Source organism: Macrotis lagotis, chromosome 4 (assembly GCF_037893015.1).
Source record: "Macrotis lagotis isolate mMagLag1 chromosome 4, bilby.v1.9.chrom.fasta, whole genome shotgun sequence".
In the NCBI taxonomy this organism is placed as follows: Eukaryota; Metazoa; Chordata; class Mammalia; order Peramelemorphia; family Peramelidae; genus Macrotis; species Macrotis lagotis.
This window is the reverse complement of record NC_133661.1, coordinates 125,610,613-125,638,494: the sequence shown is the minus strand read 5'-3', so window position 1 is coordinate 125,638,494 and position 27,882 is coordinate 125,610,613. Positions and strand designations below refer to the sequence as shown.

The 27,882-nt window shown below is 40.6% G+C and overlaps 1 long non-coding RNA gene and 1 pseudogene across 2 annotated transcripts; both read right to left on the bottom strand.

Annotated features, from left to right (window-relative positions):
- Positions 1-968: 968 nt before the first annotated feature.
- On the bottom strand, positions 969-17,791 carry LOC141520024 (uncharacterized). 2 transcript variants are annotated; one of them, XR_012477512.1, is made up of 4 exons: positions 17,702-17,791; positions 16,878-16,999; positions 15,778-16,065; positions 969-1,081 (listed from the first exon to the last, which is right to left on the bottom strand). It is a non-coding gene; the product is annotated as an uncharacterized LOC141520024 (long non-coding RNA). The 2 variants fall into 2 exon arrangements; XR_012477513.1 differs by lacking the exon at positions 969-1,081 and adding an exon at positions 8,858-9,132.
- On the bottom strand, positions 5,812-6,309 carry LOC141520023 (small ribosomal subunit protein eS10-like; annotated as a pseudogene).
- Positions 17,792-27,882: the final 10,091 nt, after the last annotated feature.

Genomic DNA, 27,882 nt, shown 5'->3' with positions numbered 1-27,882 from the left:
TAATTCAGATTTTCCTGGTCTCCATGGTGCCCTGTTCCTAACCTTCCCTCTTTCCCAAGATATGGAAGGGATAATTGTACTACTCTCTCTTGCTTTCCTCCTATCTCTCTGACAGTTCCTTCTCAGTATTCTTTGCATATCCTGTGTCAAAGTTCAGTTTAAAGAGAATCTCCTACATGAAGCTTTTCCTGATTCTCTCCAGCTGTGCTTCCCCCCACTAAATTACCTAATATTAACTTACATGCACAATGCAATGTCCTTGGCGAAGACCACCATGACATCAGGGAATTGATATGATAAGCACATGAATTAGATTTGAGTGAGGGGGTGTTGTGTAAAATCACTAGCCTCACTTTCTCCTCCAGAGACAATGACCAAATATGAATCAGGATGACTGGAGATGGTCCTGTATGCAAGGCAATTAAGATTAAATGACTTGCCTAAGGTCACACAATTAGTAAAAGAATGAGACTGGATTCAAACTCCTGACCTCTGCTCTATCCATTGTGCCATCTAATTTAGACATATATGCAAATGTCTATATAAATGTATATCATACATATGTGTATATAATATGATTATGCATAATATTGTTTCCTATAGAGAGAATGTTAGTTCCCAGAGAAGAGAATGTGTTTTTGTTTTTGTTTCTCCAGTGCCCAGCTTGCTAACTGATTGAGTTTCTTAAATAAAGGCTTTTTCGTATTCTATAAGCCTTTGGTTTCTCTCATTCCTTGCTCCTGAATCATATTTCTGAAATATTTCTTCTCTCCCTTTGCACTGAACTCAAGTATAAAAGGATAAATTGATTTCCTTTTTAAGCTATAACAACAAAGATAATCTAACTTAACTATTCAATATTTAATATCAATGAAGGAATAACACAGAGAGAAGTATCCTTGCCAAAAATATTCTATATTGTCTTGGAGGAGGTTCAAGGTAGACTTCAAATTGAAGAATTCCCTGTGCTTGGTGAGATCATTGTAGTTGCTACTGTTTATGGATGATCTTGGGCTGATCGAGTCTTGCAGCATTGGAGAATTTCCCAAATGAGATCCAGAGTTGCTCAAAAGAGTTCTAACTACACCAGAAAAATAAAGTGGATTAAGAAAAGATGTTGATCAGATAATGATTTTGCATTTGGATGTACAACTTAATTATCCCTCTTTTTTTTCTCATCATCAATCTCTCCCTCTCTCTTGGCTTCTTCCTTGCTGCCTATAAACATATCCATGTTTTTACAATACTTAAGGGGGGAAAAACCCTTCACTCACCCTCACTATCTCATATCTCCCCTCCCTTTCCTAGAAGAATTTCTAGAACAATTTTTCTCCATTTAATACCTCCATTCCCTCTTTTTTTGTTTACTATTTACATGTTTGTTGCCTGGCTTCTGACCTCATCATTCAATTGAAACTTCTCTCCAAAGTTGCCAGTGATCTTTTAATTGCTGAATCCTATGGTCTTCTTATTCCTGATTTTTCTTGACTTTTCTGCAGCATTTTACATTGTTGACCACTCTCTCCTTTCTGGGTTTTCATTATTTTGCTGTTATCCCTTCCACATTGCAATTTTCTTCATTATAAAGTGCCTCTACTTGGCGCTATGCAAATGCAAGATGAATTAAACCTAGGCTTGAAAGGGAGAGGAGAACATACCAGATTTCCTTGGGAAAATTGCTCATTTCTTTTGATAACCCCTAAGTTTCTTCTAAGAGTCTAAATTGCACAGTGGATAGAGTGCTGGACCTTAGACATTTACTAGCTATTTGACACCGGGAAAGTCATTTAACCCTGTATGCCTCAAATCCTTATCTATAGAATTATCTGGAGAAGAAAATGGCAACCCCCCAAAAAAATCTTTGCCAGAAAATACAGAATGATGTCATGAAGAGTTTAATATGAATATAAATGACCAAACAAGTTTCTTCAGGAAGCAGAGATTCATCTTTTTAATACCAAGTACCTTCATAGGATGTTGAATGAGTCATGGAGTGTCACAGTCTCCAAAGAACTGAATTTGAGGATCACACAAAGAACAATGGAGATACATAAGACATGACTTCCCATACTAAAATCCAATTACTGGTCAACATTTTCCAATGTTTATTTGCTTTCCCTATTAGAAAATAAGTTTCTTGAGGCTGACTCATTTTTTGTATTTATATTCCCAGGAGTCCACATGGTCCACTTAATAAATTATTTTTTGCATTCATTTATCATTATATATTTTACACTAAATAAAATTGCATCTTTTACATCAAAAAATTCAAAAGCTCTGACTAGAACATAGTTATTTAAATCTTTCCTATGATATTAAGTAATTGTACCATAATAAATGATAAAATGGATATTTTCAGGGAAAACTGAAACCTTTAAGAAGGGATATAGGGTAAAGTGATAAGAATTAGGAGAATAATTTATACAATGACAAAAACATTACAAAGAAAAACAAGCTTTGAAATACTTTAAAGCCCTGAACAATGTAATGATAAACTATGGGTCCAGAGGACTGAAGATGAAATATACCACCCACCTCCTGACAAAAAGGCAGTGAATTGAAAAGGCAAAATGAGACAAATAGTTTTGTGCATAGTCAATGTGGTGATTTGTTTTTCTGGACTATGTATGTCTATTATAAGGATTTTTTATTTTATAAAATTTTCATTGGGGTGGGGCAGTGGGACATAAAGAAAATAAATGCTTGTGAAAGTAAATTAAACATTTTTTAAAAGAAGGGTGGTGGAAACCTTGTCTAAGAAGCACAGATTGCTTTGTCTCATCTCTGCCTTGGAAATGCTTACCCCTGACAGCACAGGTGGACCCAGAAGACACCATTTGATGAAGCAATCCTTCTCTGGTTGAAATGTAAATTGTCTGTGTTATTGCAGCATGCATAATTGTAGGGGTTTGAGCAGGGGATACTCATCAATTTGATGTGGTTTCCTGGGGGTGAGCCTTTGTTTGGGACTTTGATTGCATTTCCCTATGAAGAGTGTGGGCATGCCCATTAAAACCTTGTTGAGATGGTTGAAGACATCTCCTGGGCTTGGGTGCTTGTCAACCTATTCATAACTCATTAAAGATGAGTGATTAAGTAAGTCTCAGTGATTGTGGATAATTTGATCTATTATGGAATAGCACCACCCCCTTTGTCCTAGGCCTATAAAAGAGAGTCTTGGGGGTGGAATTAGCTTTGGTGAGGTTCTCAAAGAACTGAAGAATTATAGCAGTGCTAAGAACAGATGTGAATACATGTGATGGAGGGATATACTATGCATCTGCACAACCTCCTCTTGGGGTCACTAATGCCCTCCTTAGAAAGTTATGGCAGAGCCTCAGCATATGTCTTCACCACACAGAATAAGAACAACCACTCACTGTGGTAGTGGTAGTCTTGAAGCCACATGATTCAGTCTTCTAAACAGAGGAGAGGATGTTTGTGGACTTCACGTTCTTAGACCTAGCTGTGAAGAGGACCCAGAAAATATGTAATTTTTCATTCTGAGATGACTACCATGGAGAAGGAAGAAAAGGAAAGAAACAAACTTTTATTAAACACCTATTATGTGGAGGCACTGTACTAAACACTTTATGCATATTATCTCATTTGATCTTTACAACAACCCTGGGAGGTAGGCGCTGCTGTTATTATTTTGCAGTTGGAAAAACTAAGCCAGACAGAGGGGCAAGAAATGAAATGTCTAGTATTTAAAGCACTTATTATCCAAGAAAAGGCTTGTAGGGGAGAGAAGATCCTACAAAGGAGCAGAGTGGGAGAGTTCTCAGTTGCTCAGATGAGTTGAAAAGGGGTAAGATATTATAGTAAAAGAGACTTTTAAGAGGGGATCAGGAGTTAAGGGAGAGGGCGTCCGTAGAGACATAAGTCAGGCAGCAGGAATTTACAAAGTCCTGAGCAAAGTTTTGATTATGAAGCTTCTGCTCCAGTTTGCCCTTGAACTGATCAAGGCTAGTTCTGTGACTTCTGGCAACTATGAGTGTCTCCAAATTGAGCTAGAATTCACTAGCAAAGCCTCAGAAGTCCTTTTAATTGACTGATTGTTATGTAACTCCATTGTTCTGCTCCCCTGTGAAGAAGGGAAATTCTAACATAAAGTATAGTCATTACAGAGCTCACGTGAACAGAACCCAAGTTTTGCAGACTGCAGACCAACTGTTCTACCCACTGTGGCACCTATCACCCTATGGGAAATGGAACCAGGTGTCTGAGTGATGAAAGCTACAAATCTCAGCCTTCCCAAGGAAATGTCAAAAGATCCTAGAATGAGGATCCAGTATGTGACTCTATTGCAGCAAGCTATTGAGGCACAACATGGAGGAGCAAAAGAACAGGTTCCATTAGTAACATAGTACAGACCCATTAAATAAATGAATTAAAAGACATATATTAAGCATTCATTATGTGTAAAGTAATATTCTAAGAGCTGGGGATAGAGTAGGAAAGCAGAGATAGTCTCTTTTCTTAAGGTGCTTACATTCTAATAGGCAAGACAACACAAACAGGAAGTTTCATCTGCAAGTCAGATCGAAAGGTCTCATGCTAGTCAGGGTCCAACAGCAAATCATTGTTAGTAATATATCTTCTTTAATATTTTCATTAATAAAATCATTTCTAGTTTTGAACTCTGACTTTTCCAATGACTTTCCTTTCTGTGTCTTCAGTAGCTATGGTTGCTAAGGAGGTGAAGGCTGCAGTACCTGTTGAAAATAGTTGCCAGATCAGATCTCCATAGAGGTTGCTTCTGAAATTGATGGATTTGAGGGCCAGGCTGAAAGTAGAACCAGTGTTTAACAGGGAGGAGGAGGGGAAAACACTGGCATTCCTGGGGCTCTTGGGCTTACTTGTCAGTGATTAGTGGCAGTTAGGCCAGAGAAGACAGACCCTTTCACAATATGGGTTGCTCTCCTCCATGATGGCTATGGGAGCTAAGCAAGAAGCAGATTCAATTTTCAGGGGGCAGGAAGAGAATTACATTTCCCAAGAATTTGGGGTTCCAAGTCTTGAGTTGTCTCCATTGGGTTCTCAGGTGAGATATTGGTTGAGACAGAAGCATGGTTTAATATGCCATTTCCTGAATCTCTTTCTGGGTTCCTGGCTGCTTCTAGCAAATCCAGTTTCCTTTACTTTCTTGGAGAAGGGAGAAGTCTGTCCTGGGAATGAAAATAGGACTCACTGCAAAGGAGAAAATTATTATCAATTGTTAGGGACTATTTAAATCCTCTAAGAATTGTATCTCTGGAGTGAAATAAAAGTTGCCCTGTTCCTTATAAATTGCTACCTTTGGTGTATACTTACATGGGATCTGGGACCCTTTTACTCACATGATTATAGACCTATAGAGATATAATTTAAAGTTGTCAGAGAAAATATTTGATGGTAGAAAAATGAGTCAACAATGCACCTGAGAGTGAAGTAGGCACCCAAGACTGAACCCTCAGAATATGGGATTTCTGGCTAATAGCTATATAAAGTATTGGATAAGTGTTACAAAGTAAAATGGAATTCTAGGATCATTCACTCCCCTTCTGGAGAGACTTTGAGGGCCAATTTAAAAAATGAGTTATCAATCAATAGCATGATGAAATAAGTGGAGTGCTAGCAACTAGACCAAAGACAGATCTGAAATCTTAATTAGATCCATTTGGTAACAGTTTTAGTACCAAGTTCAACCAGAAGCTCTCTATAGCTGTCACTTGGTAGGAGGTGATGGAGGGATACCCATTTTCTTTTTTTTAACTCTTAATTTTTTCCCCAAAATTTTATTCAATATGAAACATATCTCTATGGTTTTTATTGAGGAGGTTGACCACATCCACGACCAAATCCACCTCTAAATTGGAATTCTGTTGCTGACCTAGCCCCATCTTCAGCCTTCTTGTCAGCACCAGGGGGAGCAGCACTTCATCTGTATGTGTCTCTGTCAGCTTCACCCCGAGTAAGTTGGGCAGGTTGCTCACCCTCCAGAACTTTAGGCCTTGGCCTTCCTGTCTCAGGTCTACTTCTGTGAAGAGTGGCAGGCACAATCTTAGGGGGCAGGTGAAGGTAATCCTGGAGGTACTGAATGCCCTTATTGGTGAGATACCAATAGAAATGCCTCCATGTGAACTGCTCCTTAACATAGCCATGAGACTTTGGAGACTGCATGGCCTTCATGACATGGAGACTGGGCACATTCTTGTCTGCCAGCTCAGGATGCTTTGGCATGTGGACATCCTTCTTGGTTACCATTACTCCCTCCTTAAAAAGGAGTTCATAGATGGCAATTCAATTCTTCTTGGGCATCGACATCTTGGTGGCAGAGATTAGGATACCCATTTTCAAAAAGGAAACAGCCCCCTAAATGAGCCTTTAGACTCATAAAAAGTAGACCTAAATTACAGTAAGATACCATTTAAAAAGCTACAGAACTGAGCTTCACTTTAGGGAAGAATCCCCCTTATCCACTCTGAGGGAGTCCTGGACTGCAAGGAGAAGCAGATCAGATAAAGAACAGAATTCTAGATAGATTAAACTGAAAAATATCAGTATATCTTTGTAATTTTGAAATTCTAAACTCGTTATTTAGTTTGCTTCTTTTTTTGTTTTATATATCAGTAAAGTTTTGTGTGTATGTATGTGTATGTGTGCATACTCAACCCAGACACAACAAACAAGCAAATTTCTTCAAAAGTAAAGTTTTGCCTGACAGTCATAAGAAAAAGGAAGGGAAGTAACCTTTTGAGTTCCAGGGATGGAAAATATTCCTGATCCCTTCACAAATATACTATAGAATAATAGAAGGAACACTGGATATAGAACTGAAAAACCTACATATAAATATCTGATATTTTCTATTTCAATGATACTTTATATCTCACTGACCAGGCAAATTGTTTAGTTGATCTGAACCTCAGTTTCCTCATGTTTAAAATGGGGACAATAATATATGCAAGGTTGTCATGAGAAACTTTGTGAATCATAAAAACCATAAAAGAGTACCCCATAAAACACATCTATTTTGCAATCCAGTGACTCTGGTCTCCTTGCTGCTTATTAAACAATTCCTGACTACAGGAATTTTTGTTCGTTCAGTCCCATGCCTGCAATGCTTTCCCTCCATGTCTCTGCTTCCTGATTTCTTTCAAGTATTAGCTAAATATTCACCTTCTGCAAGAAATCTTTCCTAGTTATCATTAATACTAGTGTCTTCCCTCTGTGATTATCCTGTACATATTTTGTTTTCATATAGTTGTTGAAATATTGTCTCTCCCATTAGATTGTGAGTTCTTTGAGAATAAGGACTGTTTGTGTATTCTCTAAATTATTTTAAAAAGCATTTATTAAACAGTTAATAAATACTTGTTGGATGGATTTGAAAAGAAGCATCTCAGCAGCATTCATAGTACACTATACTAGGAATGAGGAAAAACTGAGTTCAAATCCTTCCCCAGATACTCACTATGAGTGATTCTTGGCAAGTCATTTAACTTTTCTCAGCCTCAGTTTCATCATCTGCAAAATAATAAGAATAGCACTGACCTTATAGGGCTATGGTGATGGTCAAATGAGATAATATTTATAAAGTACATTACAAATCTCATAAGCACTAGATGTTATTAATATGAATATGAGTTATTATTATTATTCTTCACAACTCAGAACAATACTTCCTCTCTCCAGGAGACATGGACAAACAACTCTATCTTTAGCCACTGGCTGAAAATTGTGACTCTTAAGTTGGATGTGCAGCACTCACACAATGAGCAGCAGGTCACCCATACCTAGCTGCAGGGTGTTCTTCATACTCTGTAGTCTTGACAACCAAATTATGCTGCAAATATAGTCCAGCCCTAGTGACAAGACATGTGCGGATGATAACTTGCAAAGAATGGAATCTATTTTATTGACCCTTACAGTTCCCAATATCAGAAAACAGGAAGATATTCTACTAAGCTCTGCTATAAATGGAACCTCCCTGCCTCCAAGAAAATTCATATCAAAGGCTGGGCTAGTGATCTGTTCTCAAATTGATCAGATTCGACATTTTCAAAAACACTAAAAATTCCAATTCAATTTTATCGAGACTTCCAACTCTCCCATCATTGCCAAGGCTCCAGATAGTGATGAATGGGGCTCAATGGATGCATCCATTATAAGGACATCACTATATCATCGATTTCTCATTGGCTCTCTAGAGCAACCAGAACCAGATGATGGAGGCAACATTCCCTCACTAATGCTGATGGGGATCCACATTACACTTCATATATACAATTCTGGCAACCCTAAATCCTTTAAAACATTATTTATTTTTAGTATATAGGAACAAAAAACATTTCTCTAATATCATCTGAAAGACTGTTCAATCAATATAAATTAGCTCAGAACCTGGGTCCCATTATATATTTACTCACAGATTTCTCAGCAGGAGATACTCTAGGAAAAACTTGAGGACAACCTACAATAGATTTTGTCTCAAAATCTCTGCTTTTGGCTCAGAGGGTCCTAATAATACACCTTTTTTTTTTTTTTAACATTCACATGCTTGTTGTTTACTTAGGCCTTCAGGCAAACATGTATATAAGGGAGCTCAGTGGAACTGAACTTTTTTTCTTCCTTATAAATAAAAAAATTGTGATAATGACAGAGACATAAACCAAGTGAAAAATTAATAAAAACATGTAAAGTTGGGGGGGGGACATTAATTATCTCAGCTTATTTAAAAGGTGAGAAAACATCTTAATTTAATCAATCAACCAGAGCTAGAGGTAAGTAAGGACTAACCACCTCTTTGAATGAATCAAAGATATTTTAATAAGTAGTGTTTATATTAAATAAGAAATTTGACAATGCCCTAGGAAGTCATATAAATTTTAGGAAGGCCAAGAGATTTGAGTGATTAGAAGTACAGAGAGAAAAAAGTGTTTCAGTCAAACCTTTAGGAAGGAACCACTTCAGTGGGACAGCATTTCAGTCTCCTCTGCTTTTGGACAAAAGTGTCCAGGCCTTGTCCATACTCACCTAGTTCTGAGTGATTAATTCATTCTAGAAATGTTCCCTCTAGACAATGGAATGTGGCAATCAATGGACTCTGTTGTAGAAGTTGGTGCTTAATAAAATCCTTGCTGCATTCTGGGTAAAACAATGTAAGAAATTCATCTGCTTAAGCATTTTCTCCCTAGTTGCTGTAAACTACTTTTATAAACTACCACTGCTGTTCCCCTGTATTGCAAATACTAGGTGGCCTGTTTGTCACAAGGGAATATTAACTGTTCTCTTGTAATTACATATTCATAGGGTTATTTCAGTTCTTTTGTGGGTCACACTCATAGCTTCTCCCAGTCAGCACAGAAATCATCTCCCAACCCACCCAAATATGTTTTTGTCTTACTTTCCTTTCTACTCAGTGGATCTCTCTAAGACTCATTTTGGTTTGTGTGAATAATTACTTCTGACTCTCAACCTACCTCTGGAAGGCAGGACTAGAGTCATTCAGATTGCTCAGGTAATTTATTTAGCAATATTCAATGGTTGAGAATAAAGTTAGAGAACCTTGTACAACATTCCTTCAGTTGCACTGAAATTGTTCCACAATTACCTTTCTAATAATAATTTCTTTATACAATACAGTTAGATTACATCAAACAATGAATAATTCCACTTTGTATCCTCATGCTGAGTTTATTCAGTTCAAATATTCAAAATAGAAACAAAGCATTTTCCAAGTATCAGGAATACTACCCTTTCTAGAAGTCATTAAGCACACTAATACACTGTTAGTAGAGTCATTAATATTGGTCCAATCATTCTGGAAAATTATTTGTAATTATACAAAAAAAATAACTAAATTTCTTATACCCCTTACCACTGCTAAGAATTTAACAGAAAGGGAAAGTCCTATCTATACCAAAGTATTTATAGCAGAACTTTTTGTGCATGACAAGCAACACAAGACATGTTGATATTGCATTGCTTTTTTAAATGTACTTTTTATCTTATTTTAATTATATATTTAGTTTTATAGCACCTCCATTTCTGAATATATCCCTTTTCCTCTCCTACCTGAAGAATTCTTATCTTTTAAATATCTTAAGAGGAAAGAAACAGTTTGTAAAACCAAAAATTATATAGTCAACCATTTCTTTTTTATCCTATAAAATAGGTGTTTATTTTATTTCCCTTTTTATATTATTATTTTATTTGTTTTCCAACTACATATACCAGTAGTTTTTACAATAATTCTTTTTTGCAATGTTTTGAGTTTTATAATATTTCTAGGCAATCATTTCTGATAGTATAAACAATATTCCTTACCCCTAGCATCTCCTTCCCCCATATACTTCTTTAATGAAGTGGGGTAAGCTCATTATAAATTCACTTATTTTTAATAATATAAAATTCCATTTCTATGATACATAAGTATTACCTTCTGTTAAGTCAAGTTTATGGGATATCTAGTGGTGTGATGAATAAAACCCTGAAGTCAGGATGTCCTTAGTTGAAATCCAGTCTCAAACACTTACTAGGTTTGTGACCCTGGGCAAGTTACTTGACCCTGTTTGCCTCAGTTTCTTCATCTATAAAATGAGCTGGAGAAGGAATTGGCAAACTACTACAATATCTTTCTCAAGAAAACCCCCAAAAAGGACTCAAAAAACAAGTCAGGTTTTGTATGCTACTAGAAATGTTCATTGGGAACAATAACAATCAGGAAGCACACCTCACCTAGGTTGCACAGGAGGTTTAGGGCATTGTATACTTGACTATGTTTCCTCATCAAAGGAAGTAGTCAGTGAATGAGTAAAAACCAAAGACAGTAAAATATGAAAAGTGAAAGATAAATGGAGATGTATAGAATTAAGTCTTTTGGGGGGCCATTGGTTAGAGAAACAAGCAAAAATTTTAAAAAGATACTTGAGAGTTTGAAAGAGTAGCAAATATTTTGCCTAGTGAAAAACAATGACTACCACAGACAGTTTTAGTTCCTGACCCACATATGCAGATACTAGTGCATAAGAAATACTTTTAATATTTCTGAAGTCTTGAGATCTAATTTGGGACAGAGAAGGAATGGTTGATTGTGAAGTTCTTGAAAGAAGCAAGAATGGTTCAATATTATGAAAACTACTAACAATTAACCATATTAAAAACAGAAATTGCCATAACATATGATTATATCAAAAGATGAAGGAAAAATTCTAAGGCAAAGTCCAAAACTCATGTATGCCAATAACACTACAAAACATTAACATAGGACAAATTTTGATATGATAAAGATATATTCAAAGCCCAAAGCTAATCTTATTTACAAGGGGAAAACACTAGAATCTTTCTTATTAAACAAAAGATAAAACAAGATTTCCTCTTTTCCCATACTGATATTTCACATAATCCTAAAAATTGTAGGAATTGCAATAAGATAATAGAAGGAAAGGTATAAAAAATGGCAGAGTTGACAAAATTAACTCTATTTACTTGTTATATGAAGATTTACTTAGAAAACCCCAGAGAATCTGCAAATGGACAAAGAATAGCTTCTGTAAAGTAGAAGTATATAAAACAAATCCACAAAAATTAACAGCATTTTTATGTAGCAGGAGAAAATAATAAATTCCATAAAAATATGATTTTAAAATACTTTTTTAAATGAATAAAGGAGGACTTACATAATTAGAAAGTAATTCCTTATTTTGGGGCTGCTACCATATAATTTAAAATGATATTACCTAAATCAATTTACAGATTTAGTGTTATGTTAATCAAACCACTAAAATTACTTAATGTAATAAGAATTAACAAATATAATTCAAAGGAATAAAAATCTAGACTCTCAAGGGGAATAATGAAGAAGAATAAAGGTAGGGGAAAGAGAACTTATGGACCTCAAACTATATTCTGAAATAGTAATCATCAAAATTATCCAAATTGGTTAAAAATAGAAAGATACATAAAGAGTAAAATGAACAAATTAGAGGGGCAAAGAAGAAGTTACCTTTCCATGGATAGTGGAATAGTTCATGGTCAAAGGTGGGCTAGAAAGGACCAAAGAAGATAAAATGAACAATTTTAGCTACATAAAATTGAAAAAGTTTTAGCATAAAAATCCAATGCAGCTAAAATTAGAAAGGAATTGGGTAACTAGGGAGGGGGAAGGAATATCTATAGTAATTTTCTCTGATAAGGAACTCATTTTTTCTGATGTACTAGGAAATTATTCAAATTAGTAAGAATAAGAGCCATTCCCCACCTGATAAATAATCAAAAGATATATGAATAGGAGGATGGGTTTGAAGTTTCACTTCAAAGTCAGCAGAACTGGCAATGACAAAAGATGAAAATGGTCATGATTGGAGGAACTGCAGGAATACAGGTACACTAATACTATGTTGATGAACCTGAATTGGTTCAAGAATGGTCCAAGAATGTTAGAATGTTGGAAAACATTTTGCAACTAAGTAGAAAAAAATACATGTTGTTCATAGCTTTGGCTCAAAGATGTTAATGTTTTGCATATATTCCATTAAGATCAGAATCATAAAGGTCTCACCCACTAAAATATTCACAGCAGCACTTTTTGTACTGCAAAGAACTGCAAGCCAAGCAGACATCTTTCTATTGGGGAATAATTAACAAACCATAACATCTGAAGATAATGGAATGCTATTTTACTGTAACAAATGACAAATGCAAAAATTTGGGGAAAATGGGAAGATTTGTATATACTGATACAGAGTGAAAGTTGCAGAATCTGGAAGACAAAAATGAACAATACTATGATCAAATAAAATAACAACTTAAAAAACTAGAAAATGTATAACTATGACCAAATTCAGTTCTGAAGAAAACCAAAAAGAAAGAAATGTTAGCCAGTTATTCAATAAATATTTATCAAATACCTACTATGTCCAGGCACTGGGCTAACCATTGAGATTATAAAGAAAGATAAATGACAGTCCTACTCTCAAGGACCTCACATTCTAATGTAGAGACAACATATAAACAACTATATATAAACAATATATATGTAGAATATATAGAATAATGTAGAAATGGGGCGGCTAGGTGACGTAGTGGATAAAGCACCAGCCCTGGAATCAGGAGTACCTGGGTTCAAATCCGGTCTCAGACACTTAATTATTACCTAGCTGTGTGGCCTTGGGCAAGCCACTTAACCCCGTTTGCCTTGCAAAAACCTAAAAAAAAATAATAATGTAGAAATAATCAGTAGAGAAAAAGAACCAAAAATTAAGAAATTGTGATTTTAATAACTTGAAGGAAGTCAGGGAAAACAAGGATCAGAGATGAGGAGGGCCAGTTAGTGAAAGCACCTGAAATTGGGAGATGGAGTATCTTGTTCCAGAAAGAGCAAGGAGGACAATGTCATTGCATTAAAGAATAATTGAGGGAGTGGAGATAAGACTGGGAAGGTGGTGGACAGGTTATAATGGACTTTGATTGCCAAATAGAGGATTTTGTATTTGATCTAGAGGTAGAGAAAGCCATTGGAATCTCAATCTCCTGATCTGCAAAATGTGAATAATACTTGTAATAACTCTCAGTATAGTTGTGATAAATGATAGTCATCCTTCTTGTTCAAAGAAGACCAAGTTAAAGGTGACATAACTTTCACTTTATGTTTTTATAGTAAGGGGGTATGTTGTACAAAGACATTCTTCTCATTCTTTTCCAGAATCATTTCATCCCATGACCTGATATGATAGGAAATAGGACTTCTGGTAATGGTCTAAATTCTTTGGCAGGTCTTGGCCTTTGAATATGATTTCTCCTCCCCTAACAGTGAAGTATCTCAACACTCTAGGCAAATCATCAGCATGTGACATCTGACACAAAAATAACAACATATGGTATAAATCAAATATGTTAATGTATGTGAAGTTTTATCAACCTTCAAGTGCCATAGGAATGCCAGTTATCATGAAGATTCATAAATTTTATTGAACAGTATTCTTCATGGAATGCAATTTTTTAAACCTTGCCTAAGATATACAAATGTCTTATCCCAGCTCCATCCTTATATGTGGAACTGGAATGACAGAATTTAGTAAGTAGTGGACTTTAATATTTTTTTCAGGCTGTGTGTAGAATAATAATTCCTTTCATTCTGACTTATTCCCCCAATCAATCTTTTATTGTTGTTTTTTTTGACAAAGCTAAGGGGTTAAATGACTTGCCCAAGGTCACAAAGCTAGGTAATTAGGTGTCTGAGGCTGAATTTGAACTCAGGTCTTCCTGACTCCATGGCCAGTGTTCTATCTACTGTGCCACCTAGCTGCTTCTGACTGTTCAATCTTAATTTCTTTCTGGGCTGGACTCATTTGCTTGGATATCTTAATCTTCATCTAAAGAAAGGTGGTTTCTTGTGTTTTTTATATGTTTAATTATAGGACAACATCTACACTTGCCTTCATTTGGAAATGGTGAGAATTTCAACAAGAGATCAAATTTACTTAGAAGGCAGCATATTTTATGTCACTCATAACTATCACTGGAGTCTGAATATTAAACAGTGCAGAAACTTTTGAGTATTTTTTTATGCATTTAATAGACTCCTGAAGCCTTCTAATTTATGAAACTCCCAAGAATCTACTATAAATTAGGCTTTGGATCATATTGAGGTATTAGTAGACTACTAGTCTTTTGGTTTCAAAGAGGACTATACTAAACAACCAAACAAGGAAATTGGTCTTAATTGTGCCACTAACTACCTCTGACCTGTGGCAAATCATTTAACCTCTCTAGACTCATTCAGTTCTATAAGAGAGTCTTATGCAATCTACAAAGTTCCCTCCAGGTCTACTGTTCTTTGTTTCTAAGACCTACCACTCCAGTTAAGATACTGCTTTGCAGTGGAGGACCTCTTCCTCCCTCCCTCCACTCCACATTTGTCTTATGGGGCCAGAGTCTAGAATTAGCTGAAAACATTCTCATGATACAGGCCACTCTTTCACAAGCACAGGCTACTTCAGAGGCCAAGCAATAATAATACTAATACTAATACTAATGATAACTAATATTAATAGCAATAACAATAGCTAAACTTTATATAACACATTGGTGCTGTTATTTTTCCTGTTTTAGAGATGAGGAAACTGAGTCAGGCAAGGTTTAATGATTTGTTCTGGTCACAAAGATACTAAATGACAGAAGCAATATCTGAACTCAGATGTTTCTGACTCTGGTCCAACACTCTATCTACTGCCTAACTACCCCAAGTGGCCAGTGACCAACAATTCTTATAGGTCAATCTAATGTTGTTCTTGCTGTTCTAAGACAGGCAAGGTGGAGCTAGAAGTAGAATTTAAACCTAAAGAGGAGGTGTAAACTGGAGAGCTTTTGATAGTAGGTGAGGGTAATTGGTCAAGAGGATGATGGAAGTCAGATAAACAAAAGGTGATTGAGCCCAGAAGAGCATGAAACATTAAAAAGGAAACATTTGTGTTTAAGCTTCCTCTTCTAACTGGGTTTCAATCTATCTGTTCCTACTCTCTAGTCTTGCCTGAAAACCAGATGCCCCACCCTTCTGTCAACACCTTTCTTCTCCCCTTACTTGGACTGAAGAGATTGAATGCTGCTGGCTAGAGATTTTTCCAAACCTTCGATCCAACACCTTGGAATCGTGTCTCACCCAGTGGAGAGAGCACTTGGTAGCTCTGTCTTCCAAGGTTCTGACAGGCCTAACCTTCAACCAACCCCCATTCACTTCCGCCACCAGTCGGGAAGTAGGAGAAACAGGGAAGCTTTCCAAGCTCCACTTACCAAGGCAGGGCTTCAGGGCACAAAAGCAAGGAAAGATGTGCAGCGGTTTGTTCTCATGAGTCTACGTGTAGAGTCAGGCTCAGAAGGCTCAGAAAAGACAAGGTGTTGCCCTTCATACTTCTGGACTCACCCCCCTGCCAGCTGCTAGTCCCTCAGTGAATAAGACATCCATCAGTTTCCTGTGAATTGTTTCTTCCTGATGCTCCTAATCTACTCAGTTGTAAAAGACACCTCCAACTGTTCCAGCTTCTCATTTGCTCCTCATTTCCCAGCCTCCAGTTGGTCTACCTGAATTAAACCAATGCTTTAATTAATTAGGGTTTTTTTTTTTTGGCTTTGATAGGAACGGTCTGGGGCTGCCTCAGCATCTCCCCTCAGTCTTTTCCCCTAAATCTCCAGCAGTAGGTTCAAACTGGGGGGTAAGGGGAACCACTTGCTGATTGGCACTAGTGTCTCTGTATCTCAGAAAGGGAGTCCAGAGGTCCCTCCTGATCTAAAGATCAAGTTCAACCTGAATAGTTCTCAGCTGGTCCAGAGAGGTCTTGGAACCAGTGGGTTGAGCAAACATATTTAGGGCTAAGAGAAATTCCCATATTCCTCTCTAGGAGTGGAGTGGTGCTGCATTATACCAAGAGAGTAAGAACCAGAAAAGCTTCTCACGAAAAAAAGAAATAAAAGAACTTCCCAAGCAGCCACCCTAGCTCTTTTGGGACCAAAATCTCAGGCTATAGGATGAGGATGCAATTGCAATGAATAGATCCAATCATCTCCCAAACAAAAAGATTCTTGATTTTAAATACATATCACATTGTCTCTGAATGTGTTTTAATCATGGGACCTTGACCTTAAATCTTATTTCTTAACAAAAGAACTTATATAGATAAATGAAGATCATAGTGTTGTGTGGTCATAGAAATATGGAACTTTGTATCTCAGCCTTTCCAAAGTATCTATTTCAGTCATTCTCCCTTCTGCCCCCTCAAAAAGTAAAAAACAAAAAAAAAATATTCACTCAGCTAGCAAAGCCTGGAGCCCCTAAATTGGAACTCGTTTAGAAGATGACTTCACAATCTGCCCTGTCCAGATTCTCCTCTTCTTACCCAGCCCTAGAGAAGATACTGTGGAAATGATGCCGTTTCTCTTTCTCCAGCTTCTTCCATCACCATGTTCCACCAGACCTCTCCTGGGCTGTCCACTAGAGGTTGCTGTTTGCCAGCTTGATCTCAAAGGGGGGAAAGAAAGAAAGAAAAGAATAGGAAAAAAAATGCAGTGGGGTGCTAAAACCGCAGTTAGCAAGATCGAAAGAAAGAAAGAAAAGAGGAATAGAGACAGAAACGTCCAGAAAGTCCGTAGTTTAAGGATAGAGAGACAGAGAGACAGAAAAGACAGAAGGAAAGAAGAAAGGGCTTAAAAAAAACTAACCATACTCATGCAGTGACTGTTATTGTCTAGGAACTATCTTAAGAAAATAATTTCTTTACCCCACTCTGATCTTTCTTAAGGACTTAGGGTTCCCTTCAACTAAATTTCGGAGTTTACACTTCTTTCTTGCCGAAAAATATAATTGAAAGAGACTCAAAACCAAAGTACAAAGTACCAAGAGGCACTTATCTGAGATTTCTTCCCCATACCCACTCCCCTTCCTCAATTCAACTTTACCTTGTCCCCAGAGTCAGATATCCCTAAACCTCCCTGGACCATAATACCAATGCAGAGAATAGTCCTCGACATAATTAAATTGAAAACCAGATTTCTTCTTCTTCTTCTGGAGATTGGATTAGATTTAGGAGGTTAAGAAAGGGCAGCAAGAATAACAATCAAAATAGACCTGCCCTTCTGTAGTGTTCGCTTTAGCTGGGACTTTTCCTTTTTCCCTGGTAGGACTAGGTTGGAAGTAAAGCAAAGATCTGTGTTCCCAAAGTACCTGTTTTGCCGAGTGGCAAACTGATTTCCAGTTTGGTGATTTTGCTGGATGGCTACTATTTTACTTTTTCCTTTAAAACACATATTTTTCCATCTTCAATAGCCTTTCTAGTGTCTTTATAGGACAAGAAGGGGGGGGGCGGAACCTGTTCTTTGTCTTCTTTGATTGCTTATGAGGTCAGAATGGGGGCAGCAAGGAATAAGAGAAAAGTGGACTTCCCAAAGAGGAAACCAGTCTGACCTCCCCAAAGCAGCCTAGGCCCGGGGGTCAGTCAATCCCAAGGGACTGCTGGGGGTGGGGGTGGGGGGAAGAAAAACAACACCACCACCAAGTTAACCGGATATCCTAGAGCCGTTTCACTGAAGAAAAGGGCACTAACTCCTAGACCTTGTTGGCCTTCAAAAGACAGGACCAGGGGGGGCCTGACTGAACCCCTACCGCCCTGATCTTGCCGCAACCAGGGGAAGAGGACACGCCCCGGCAGCTAACGGGTTCAGAGCATCTCCTTTCACAAGTCTGATTCTGTCGGCCTTTTCCCCTCAAAGGGTCAGTGATCGGGTGTCCGTTGTTCTTTCCTGGACATAGGCACGTGAAAGTTGTATGTTGCGGGAGTGATCCAGACGAAGAAGGGGAGAAAGAAAAATCTCAGGCCAGGGTCTTCTCTTTCCCCTGACCCGCAAATCTCGGATTGAGGCAGAGTGTTGTTCTTAGGGCGGTCTTATTTTTGTCTAAATTCTGGGCGGGTTGCGATTCACCCGAAATTGCCCGTTCCCGCGTCCAGAGGATAGATAGCAACTGACCCGGGATTGGAAGCCATTGGCTTAATGAAAACAACAGCAAATTCCACTAACGGAAGCCTTTTTTTCTAACTCTCTTTCCCTCAAGACCCCGAGCTGGCGAGGGCTTGTGGAAATGCGCTGAAAGGGTCCAGCGCCGCGCCACCAAGCCCCACTTATGAATCCTGAGTTCATTTTAGCGTCTGTCTGGTTTAAGGGGGAGAGGGCTGGGAGTCAAAAGAAAACAATAATACTCCCAAGTTCCTTCCAGAGTTTTCCTTGGAATAGAACTGGGAGGAGGGTAGGAGCTGGTGTGAAAGGAGGGCAAAGATCTGGAGATACGGGTTCTGGAATGTAATACCACGGGCCACTAGTCGGTTGAAGTGCCCATTCAGAGCCTGCAAGGTATGGGGTGCCCAAGATCAGCAGCCGCAGAGGAATCACTCGGTTGCAGCTGGTAGGAATGGTCTTGGGAGAGGGCTGGGGTTCGGACAGAGACTTGGGAAGAGCACGCGGAAATGTTCTCAAGGCAAGGAAGAAGTTGGCAGCAGCCGGGTGGCGGGCCATGCCCTGCCATTGGAACAAAGGAGACGCCAAGCTCTGGGACCTGGCGCGCAAGCGGGGAAACGGTCCCATTTCAGGTATCGGCAGAAAACTCGCAGGAAAAGAGAATGTCCACGGCTAGAGAGAACATTGTACGCTGTCTATTTGCCACAGCAGCTGGGGGCTGAGGTGTAGGGGAAGAGAAGGGAACACAGAATAGGCAGAAAAGAGGCCAGCGGAACCAGAGAAGTCTGGGAGGCTTGCTTTCTGCCTTCGGTACACCGAGTGGCCATCCTCGGCTCTGGCACTAGGAAGCAAAATCGCTATTAACATCATTAGCATCATTAATCATATATTCTTCTTATAACTAATACTCCCAGTGGTGACAGTTGGAGGGGGTGATGGGGTCAAAACTAGGCCTAAGCTCTACAAAAAGAAATGGTGGCCCCTATTTCCCCGAAAGGAGCTGCTCTTGGCCTAAAAATCTTGCTTGAATTGGAAAACACCTGGGAGAAGAAGGGGTGTCCGACTGGGGCCTAGAAAACTGGAGCGGAAAAGATTCACTCCTTAGAGGGGCCGGAACCCTCATCTCCCGTGGCAGTGGAGGGAGCTTAAATCGAAGCGATTCAAGGCTCTACTGTTAGCTATGTTGGGCAGGTTGCCCAAATGTGGCACCATTCATAAGGATTCATTCATCCCCTTTGGACCTTCCCTGAGTTTGAAAGAAGCCGAAGCTGCGACACTAGGAGCAATAAACCAGATCTGGAGACCTTGGGCTGGGGACATCATAATGCCTGCCTTCTTCACCTCTTTGACAGGAGTTACCCAAGAGGAACCTGGCAAACTCAAAGTCTACACCTGAATTGCACTCAACACTCCAGCTAAGAGATTCCTTGGGGAAAGAAGCTAAAGAAAGATCTCCAACTCACCTCCCCCCCCCAATCTCAGATATTTTCTCCCCTCTGCGGGAGCAGCCCCCAGGAGAGAGGCCCCAGCCCTTTTTATAGGTGACGTAGGGCGCTACGTGGCCAGCTCGGGCCTCAGCCCCACGTTCATAGGCTTCTACCCCTGAAGTGACACTTCGGCGCTTGCTCCCCCTTCCCCCGCCCCTGCCCTCGGGGGGACGCCGCCTTTTTCTAATCGGGACGCAGCCCTGCCTCGCCACAAACTCCCGCGCCCACCGAAGAGAGAGTGCTCTGGAGACCCCGAGACAGAGCACTTCCAATTCCACCCTGAGACTGGCCAGGAAAAAGGAACAGTCCAGCTTGGTTCCTCTCAGGTCATCTTTCAGAGGTGAGTCCCTGAGCTGCATTTGAAGAAAGCGGAGAATGTCGAGACATTGTAGGAGAGACAGTGGAAATGTAGAATGGGCAATGGAATGGATGAAAAGCAAAAGTGAGAGCTGTGGGGGAGTGGGGAGGAGAAGGAGTCAACCCCGAGTCTCCCGAGGAGATGAGTGTACCATTGAGACCAATGACCTTACAGCCTTTCTGGCTACAGTCGCTACAGCTTTGAGGGAACTGGTCTGCGTTTGCACTTAGATCGGGTGAAACGCAAAAGGCCTCGGTGTAAGGGAAGGAGAGAAGGTGAGTGGAACGAAATTTAGAGCAGAAATGGTGGTGGTGGAGGTGGTTCTGATAAAGACTTATTATCAAGATGAAGACAAACTATTAATAACAGTAGTATGTGATCATCACAACCCAAGTAAATCTGAAGCTTTTTAAAGAAATAAATTTGGGGTCGATTGGAGAAGAATGAAAAAGGTTTTTTTCACTGTTCTTCTCGCGCATACTCCATTTCTAAGAGCTCTCGCTAGAGGCGAATCAATGGTGCTCAGACCCCGGGACTTGGAGCGGTATGTCCCTAAATTGATTCAAGCTTCGCTTAGCAATAAAGCTCTCTCAATAGGGGCACAATGGAGTCCCAGTGTGACCCGAACAAAGAATTTGGAAGTAGTTAAACTGCAGGACACGTCCACGGCCTGGGTGCCTGAATTAAAAAGAAGGGGGAGAACGAACTTTGGGAAGGGGGGAGGTGTAGAGAACATGCACAGGGGAAAAGTTGATCAGTCGCCTTTGCTTCAGTGGCAGTGGAGCAAATATAATTCAATAGGAAATGTAGAGATTTCAGTAATGAGAAGGTGGCCCGGGTTACATGCAAGTTGAGCTCTTGGGAATTTAATGAAAATAAACTTCACAGAGAGAGGGCTTCTAGATTCCCAGCAGTGAAGGCTCCTTCCTAGTTGGGGACCAGGGAAACACACGATCACACTTCGAGAGCGAAGTGAGTAGAGGAATAATGAGATAGTGTGGGGTTACAGGCAAAAAAGAGAAAGAGATGAAGAGAACTTTGTAGGAGACTCATGTAATATTGGAGGGATCCAGGAATAAAAGGCTGAAGATCTATCTATATAGGACCTGAGAAAACCGGGAACTTTTAATCACTGACTAGGAGAAATTCTCAAATGCCAAGATACTTATTCAGATATTCTCCCTCTCTCTTTTCATCTCTCTGTCTCCAGATTGAGATGATTATAAGATTTTCCTCCATTCCTGGAGGTGCTTTTGGTTATATATCTCTCTCTTACCTCACACCATGCCTTCGAGATAAGGTATTTGGGGATTGGTAGTGTGCAGTGTGTGTGTTTATGTGAATTTTTCTTTAAAGAAGATGACAAAATCTCCATTAGGAGAAAATTTAGATTGTAGGGAAAGTAGTCTAGATGTGGAGAGGCAAAGTTGTCTTCTGGAGAGGAAAACAAACCTAGACAAAGATTAATTATGGAGTGGAAATGGGATGAGGGACCCAAAAGAGAGGAAAAAAGAAAAAAACCTTACTCCTAGCCTAAAAAATATCTAAGATGGGAAACGCAAAGTGAGAATATTGGAAAAGAATCAGAAGAAAATGGGATAGATGGGGAAAAGACTGGAATATTTGGGTTGTCCTTGGGACACTGCCTTAAGAATTAAAGTGAGAAACGAGGTTCCTCTAATTAGGCAGCTGCAAGCTCCTAGTGGGGGAGGCGGACTGGAAAGGGTTAACCCTATTGCTCATGAACTTGGCCTGTCTGTCTGGGTTTTGATGGATGGTAAGACCCCGCTGACAAGTTCAGCTGGCGGGACCTCCCCTGCTGTTGCAGTTGAGAGAGACAGAGACATACACACACAGACCTAGATACAGTGTACAGAGACTCAGAGACAAGAGATGGGGAGGAAGAGGGAAGGGAAGAGAGAACCAGCTTTGACCCACGGTTCCCTCTCATTCCAAAAGACACTTACCCTTTCCCTCTCCACGACCCCTCCTCCACCACCCGGTACCCCTCTTCAAAAATAATGAAAGGTAATCTATGTTTCCAGGGAATTCAAATTCCGTAGCTCTGTCCCTATCTCATTCTTCCACTGTATATGAAGGAGATCTCTCCAAATAATGGAATAACAGAGAGGAATTCATTCTGGGATTAAGGTTGGGACTGATTCCAGACATGAGGGCAAAAAGATTTGTTAGGGGTTCAGCGGAATTCTAGTTCAGCACTTGGACAGCAGCTTGACAGGTGGAAATAACTGGCCGGGCTCTGGTTCTCTGGGTTTCCAGGTTCTATGGAAAGGGATAAGGATTAGGAATATTGTGAAAAGTTGAGACCTGCCTTGAAGGGGAAAGGGGGGCGATGTATACAGTAGGTCTTCAAGAGCTATAAAGCAAGGTGGACTCAATCTCTTGGAGCTTCTCTGAACTCACATTGGGGTTACCTGTTCTCCCCCTTTCCCCGCATCCGCTACTCCCCCTACATTCTAACAAGAGATCGCTAGACTACGGCTAAATCTAGGGAAGGGCGCTTTAGCTCCCCGGTGAGCCGCCGGGGGAAATTTCAACCTCCCCATTCTTATGCTAAACCCATTTCTCCCTTCTATCCCAAAGCTGTGAACAAGGCCTCCATCCTGGGTCACCCTGTGCTTCTCTACCGACACTCCCCCTCCATTGCCCCCAGTTGTGTAGGGGGTTTTAAGTGAGACGAGCAGCTTTGGGGGGGGGGGGAGTGAGTGGCGGGTCTTAAGAATGGGGGAGCCTATAGTTGGAATGACTATCGTCAGGCACTGCTGGTTTGGGAATGGCGCCGATATGGCACAAGCTGTTCTGAGAACCCGGATTAAAGGGCAAAGGACCGGGGAAAGGGGCTTCTGAAGTCCCCTCTCTCCATGCCTCCTTTCTGCTCTTGCCCTTTTTCCAGCTCTCCCCCCCTCTCCCTTCTGCAATGGTTGGAGTGAGGGGGGGAGAGAGAGGAGGGGAGGGGGAGGAGGCGCTGACGTCACTGCGGGCCGAGCCAGCCCGAAGAGGCGGCGCTGGGAGCAGCTCCAGAGACAGGAGAAGCTGCGAGAGGCAAGGAGCCCCCCGGGCTGGCCGCCGCCCCCCTCCTCTTCCCTGGGCCGAGAAGAGGCAAGGACTGCCAAAAGGGCGGCAGCAGGAAGCAGGAATCTGCGCTCCTCACCACCACGGGGACTGGAGAACCCTCCTTCTCTACCATTCCCATTTCGCCGCCCAGCCCCCTCCGCTGCCTCCCCGGGCCCCTAAGCTCTGTCTCCGAGAACCCCCACCCCTTCCCCCGTCCGTAAGTGCTGCTGTCGGGTGCGTCTAAGCCGAGCTTTGTGGGGAAAGGATGGGGATTGCGACGCCCAGAGGTGCTGTGAGGGGGGAGGGGGACTAGGACAGACTAAGCAACTGACGGGGGCGGGGTGAAGCTTTGGGGGAATGGGGTTTAACTTGTTTCTTGAAGCTTAGCTTAACCTGGGGAGGCGTCCAGGTCATATTCTCCTTCATTTTAAGAGACATCAGTAGCTCTACTTGATGGGTAGCCCAGAGCAAAAGAGAAGTGCCTGGAGGAAGCCAGGGGTCTATGCCCTGGCCCGAACCCACTGACCCTTGGAAATTTACAAGGCCAAGGTCAGGGGTCGTGTGGTAGAGGGAAGCGGGAGGAGTAAGGTATTTGACTTTGGATCCCTTGGGGGAAGGGAGTGGAAGTTGGATGACTTGGATTGAGCATGAAAGAATAAACGGTAAATCCCTCAATGTTAAATATCCCAGGTCCCAATCTTCAACCCTAGCTTCAGAGTTCATTTTCTCTTCCTTCCTTCACAGCCTACATTCACACCCATATCTACAATACTTACACACTAGGATAGACATAATCTAAAGAAATTATTTCAGGTGATAATTACACACATGAATACAGATAGAACTATCTTTAAAGATCCCTAACATTTTTTTTTCTCCATTTAGAACGTGAGATCATTAGAAAATCTTTTCTGGATATATTTTATTTCCCATACAATTTCTCACATAAGAACTTTAGGTCAATTAGTTGTATTTCCCATTCTGGTTCTAGTCCCCCTTACCTATTTCTTCCACCTTCCAAAGGAGAAGGATGAGGATAGTTGGGTGAAGCTCTAACAGGAGGGGGAGGGGAAGTGTATAGCTGAAAATGCTCATAGATTCTGGCTTCTCAGTAAAACCAGATCTGAGACTCTGTTGGAGGGCCAAGGCTGTCCAATCTGGAGGACTGGGCACAGCAAATAGGCATAGAAAGGGCCCTGAAATGGTGGGGGGGTACTTTGGTTAGAGTTTCAGATTTAAAGAGCAATCAATGTTTACTAATTTGTGTGTGGGTACAGGAAGCAGTGCTTGTATCAAGATATATGAGTGAGGAAGAAATAATGGGGGGGGGGGTTGAATGGTAGTTCTCTTTACCACCCAACCCTCATTCTGACAGGAAGGTTGGAATATATTGAATCTTCTAACCCATAGAGCTAAGAAAAGGGATAAAGGAATGAGGGGAAGGCTCCCTTCAAAAGCTGAATCATATGTGAAATATTTAGGGTTAGAGGAAGAGCATCTGTAGTTTGTGGTTAGGATGGGGGGGGTGGGATAGAGCACTGGTTTTCTTCTTGAGTCAAATTCTGAAGCTAGGAGAAGTAAGAAGCCAGCTCAGTGAATAAGAAAGGGGTACAAGTGGCTTGATTCAGCCAGGGTTGTTGTTATGGCAGTTGTTTTTGTTCTCCACAACAGCATCCTTTCCTGTATTTCTCCCTTGTCCTTGTTCTCTCTTCATTCTATTTCCACCTACCTGCCTAATTCCTAATTCCCTAATTCCTAGGCCCAAAATGACTTCACTGGAGCAAAGGGAGGAAAGGGGTAAACCCAGGCAGGTATACTTACAGTTTTGACAATGACTGGGAACCAAGACCCTAAATAACCCTGGCCAAGTAAGGGGGGGGGAGCTTTGGTATCCATGGAGGGAGGTATCAGGAAGTCAGTTTCTTATTTCTAAGGAGTGGAAAGACAAGAGTTTGGAATGAAACCACAACCCTTTAAGAAAATGATGAGTTCTGAATAATAAAGGTTTAGGAGCTAAGAATAAGGGTATAGGAGAGGGAAGAAGAGAAGTGAAGGGAACAGAAAATAAAAAAGAGGGGTACTTGAGACCATGAGAAACTAAGGTTACTTTAGGTTGTGTTTAAAATAACTTCTTCTGATTAGAGACCCATGATATAAGGATGGGAGACGAAGGGAGAAGTTGGGAGTTTCTACCTTGACCATAGGCCTGTTCTGATAAGAGGCTCCCCCAAATCTCATTAAAACTGTGTCTAAGAAAATGTTGGGTATATTCCTTTGCAGGGATTGATAGCGTGATCTTCCCCCTACATTCACCAGCCACTCCCCAAAAGGGATAGACTTAGAGAACTCTAGTTAATACTAAAGATTTCTTTTTGTTTCCAAAGAAGTGGACAGCAGGATGTAGGACTTGCACAGAAGCACTGCTTTCAGTCTTTCTCTCCCTTTATTTTTCCCTTTCTTCCTCCATCCAAATGCAACCAAAGGCCCAGTTCTCCCATGGCATAGACTTTTGAGAGCCTAAGTGTGCCCATTGCCATCCTAAAAACCAGAATCCAAAGCATGGCAATCACTAAAGTTCTTTTGGATGTTGAGATGGCAATACGGGACTTCTGAGGTGGTGGTGATGGTGGTGGGGGAAGAATCACTACAACAGAGAAAGCTAATTTAGAAAAAAGATCTTCATATATGCCTCTTCATGTATGGGTGAATGTATGTTATAATTATGCTCTATTTGTGTGGTAGATTTATATTTGTGTTTGTGAATATATATATATATTGAACACATGTATGTAGCATGTGATCATCAGTATGTATAGTGGATGTGCATATATTTTATATGATTCTATGTATATGTGTATGAAGATAATTTGTGTGTGTCTGACAGATGATATGAAAGTGCCTTTTCTTTCCTGCTCTATGAAGAAACCTTGTAAGACCTGTGTTCCTAGTAGTTGAGTCTCAAACCTACTGACTCTGTGTTCCTTACCCAATTCTCTCAGGTCAAAAGCTGATTAAGCTGGCTTTCTCTTAGTTGATTCCGTGGTGAGTTGTGGGGTGGGGGAGTAGATGAAGAGAACAGCTTTCTAGATATCGAATCCCTAAATTGTAGTGAAGAGGTTATGTCTGTTTTTCAGGCCCAAGAGGCCAGCCCGAAAGCGGGAGTCTCTCGCTCAGCACCATGGTCAGGGACCCCGCTGATTATTGAGTTTGGTTTTTTCTACGGGGCTTTGAGCTAAGAAGATCAAAGCAAGAGTTAGAAGGGAGGAATGCAATAGAGGCATGGACAGGGTGGAGTAAGTGTGAGGAAAAACCCTCAAAGGTTAAGTAATAGAAGCTTGGGGGAACACGGTCTAAATCTACCTTAGCGCAAGGAGTTAAATCTTCCAAGAGAATCTAAGGTGCACCGCATTGGGATCAAGATGAATTGGAGGGCAGGGGGTGAATTTGAAATGGAATATTCAAACAGGAGACTAAAAAAGAAAAGAAACATATATTCATTATTTTGAGCTATTTCTTTTGAGGTAATCGGAAACCAGGCCCATCAAGTTTCTGATCTTAAATTTGACTCGTAGTTACAATCTTCAGAGCTTCATCTCATCTACTTGTGTGTATTTACATTTGGTATTAGAGAACATACACAATAATTACACATTTATTTTGTTCATGTATGTGTGCTAAATTATAGGTAGCCTTGCATATCTTTGATATACACCATATTGCCTCATGTTGCCCTGTGGAACATATGAAAAATAAAACAATATACTAGTCCATTTTTTTCAGATAAAAAAAGAAATCAGCTTTCTTTGAAATACAGAGAAAGCTGAGTTGCCAATAGAGACCATGGGCGGTGGGTTAGGGTAGGAGAATAGGGTAGTAGTTCATATTGAATCATCTCCAGAGCTAAATCCCAAATAAGCCTCCTCTACCAGTTAAACCAACCCACCTTGGGAATCCAAGGTGTGCAGACTGGTGCAGACTGGCTCAGGCCTATATTAAGGGCCTGTAGTTACCTTCCTTCTCTCTGAATCTGGTCGGCTCTACGATCGCTCAAGAGGACTAAGGCTTTTACCTCGTTTATGTGAAGGGTGAGATGGCGCTAAGAAAGTCGTGGAGCCTGCAGATTGGCAGGGCGGGGCGGGGAAGGAAGATAGGGGCATGGGCGGAGGAGAGGGCGATGTTCTTAAAGCTCATTCTCTAATAGATTATGTTTGTCCTCTTCAGGATAAAGAGAGGGAAGGATTGGCCATTTTTGCTCCATCCCCAGTGGGTCTGTCCTGAGCACAGTGCATCCAACTTCAGGACCTGGGTTTCCCTAAAAGGGAAATCAAGACTGGGGAAGTAATGAACAGTGTCTCTGACATGAATGATCTCCAAAATGCTTTAATAATTTATTTTCTCTTAGCAACAACTCGGTGCCTCCCCCACTACTGGGGGCGCCTCACATATACCGTTAACATTAGCTTTGCCGAGAAGCCA